Here is a 2,775-nt window from a genome sequence, read left to right on the forward strand (position 1 = left end):
TTTATCATTTTGTTTTTTTCAAAAAATTTGAGGATGGATCAATATATTAGGTTATTGTTGGTTAAAGTAAAGCAAAATGTGGGTGTCTACAGTATATTGTCGGGATTAAATATGCCAAGACTTCTAAAGGATGGTGACCTTAGTGGGAGTGTAGTGTCTATAGTTAAATCACCTTTAAGGAGAACCAGTACCGGTACTGGTGATCCAAGAGAAGGTGGTACCAATGCTCATTGGAACATTAAAAGACACATAAGTTAACAACCCACATTATAGATGTTTTGGTGGTGACAACTACCGAACAATCCTTGAGGCTAAGGAAAGAGGCACATAGTCTGTAGACTTAGAGATTCTGCTTAAGGTTTAGAGCAGACTTCTCGACAATTGTACATAAAGTTCCATCAAGTACTTTCTATGTTAAGTTTTAAGGAATTGTCACAGGATAATGGATATATCTTAAGGTCAGAGGAGTAATATTATTTTCCTCGTGTTATGTGTTGATGGTATACTACTTGCTAGTAGTACTTAGCCATGTTCAATGATATTCATACAAAAGAATTCAGGTGAAGCATCCTAAATAATAGGAGTTTAGATTCACCTAGTTGGGACTCGATGATTGCTGAGATTGCAGAAAGTCTATCTTGGTAAAGTCTTAAGTATTGAACATGGATAAATTACTCAATTTGTAGTATTCCTATAGTTAAGGGTGATATATTCAGTCAGTTCCAAGGTCCCAGGATCGATTCATTATAGGAGCAGATAAAGAGGTTCCCTAATAGTTCCGCAATTGGGGTCTATTGAATGTTTAAATCTGCACCTATCTGTGTATAACCTATATGGTGGGCAAATTTAGAAAGTACCAATGTTATTTATGTATGGATCATTGGAAATTTGCCAAAAGGTTATATATTGTCTGTAAGGGACTAAAGGTTTAATGCTCACATAAAGTAAATGAGATAACCCTAGTGTGATTGGTTAATCTAATTCCGACTGTTGTCGGAACACCTAGAGTTCTGCTCTAATATATTTTGCAGAAAGTCCTAAATCGTGGAAGAACGTCAAATTGACACTCAGTTGCTTCCACCTTGGGTACGGAGTTTATTGTGTACTTCAAGGCCTTGTACTATGCCTTGAAGTCGCGGAATTTTATCTCAGGGTTTTATCTTGTTGATAGTCGACAAGTTACTGGGAATGTATTGTGATAATTCCGCTGCGGTTTTACAATTCCAAGAACGACAAATCAAGTAATGGGGTCAATGTATTGACATATTGTCGTGAGGAAGTTCAGAATCAGTGTGTATCTGAAGATTACATAAGCACCGCACTTATGTTGGCGGATCCTTTGACTGAGGGCTTGTCACCAAAGCTCTTCAGAGAGCATGTAGCGCGCATAAGGTTGGTTGACACTTTTGATAGCCTATGACAGTGGGAGTCTGCATTAGGTATTGAGATACACTATTGTGATCACATTTTATTTTATGATTCTGATATATATTATTTTCTACCGCTCCATTTCGTGCACATTATGTAAATGGATTGTGAGTAAGAGGTAGAATGTCTGTAGACAGTTTTGGACCATGTTTACATCTTATGCATGTATGCTTTTACATTCATGTTAGTAAGAATTACTAATAATATAATCATGGGGTAGGCTATTGGGTAGAGTTGGTGACCCAATTGTTACATGATTTATTGTTGGTAGTTTTTGCTAAACGGAATGTTGGGTTTATTATCTAACTAATTTAAAGTTATGATCCTTATGTTTGGCTCAAAGATCTTGCTAGCCAAGTGGGAGAATGTTAGGAAATAATCCTAACGGTGGATGTGGCTTTTGCAAGATCGACGGTCAAGATCATTTGGTTAGTTAATTACTTTTGTGAAAAGTCATTAATGAAAAGACTTTATGTGAAAAGGTATAAACGTAAAGAGACGTTTGGGGAGAGGGATCGGCGCGATGAGGAGTCGCATCTCTTCCCACAAACGCTTATAAAAAGTACTCTTGGGTCCTATTTGCAAACAACGAATTTGTTTCCAAACTTTGAGAATCCACGCTTGAAGAGAAAGGAAACCGGTCCCCATCACCGACTATTGTGTAGCAAAGAGAAACCTTAAGAGAAAGAAAAACAAGATTCATGGCTTCCGGTATGTCTTTTTCTCATTTCAATTTATTCCATATTGTTACATGTGATTTTCTCAATGTTGAATCGCTAAGATCCGTTGCCGGTGTTCATATTGTATCGAACACTTACAAACACAACTGTAATATGAGCCCATGATGAAGTTCCTACATTTGCCACAACGCGGCCTCATAATGAAGATGTAGAACAAATCCACCACATCTTCGAGGCTGAGGTTGGCTCTGGAAGTCATGTCAATGCTCACAAAAAGATCATAAGCCTCAGCAAATTACATCCCACTCCTAGCAAGGAATTCGGCAAGCTCTTCGACGCTCACCTTGCCATTGCCATCTGTGTATCATTCCAAACAACTTGTGGGCAATGTCTCCCTGAGAGAGATTAAGGGCTTGACAATATAATAGACCGGCTCTCAGTATCTCCTCCATCGAGCTCTCTTTCGGTTTATCCCTTTTCAGTCCCTGCGCTTATGATGACAACTCATAACCATAGTTAGCAAAATTTGATTTGGCAAAAAAATACAAATAAAATCAAGTTTAATATGGTATATATATTGGTTCAAAAAAAAAAAATGTAGTAACAAAAATGGTCAGATACACGGAAACATGAAAAAAAAAAATTTACTATACTTTTAAAACTTTGT

Source organism: Tasmannia lanceolata, unplaced genomic scaffold (assembly GCF_043159265.1).
Source record: "Tasmannia lanceolata isolate RefF3 unplaced genomic scaffold, GAP_Taslan_0.1 ptg000002l, whole genome shotgun sequence".
Taxonomy (NCBI): Eukaryota; Viridiplantae; Streptophyta; class Magnoliopsida; order Canellales; family Winteraceae; genus Tasmannia; species Tasmannia lanceolata.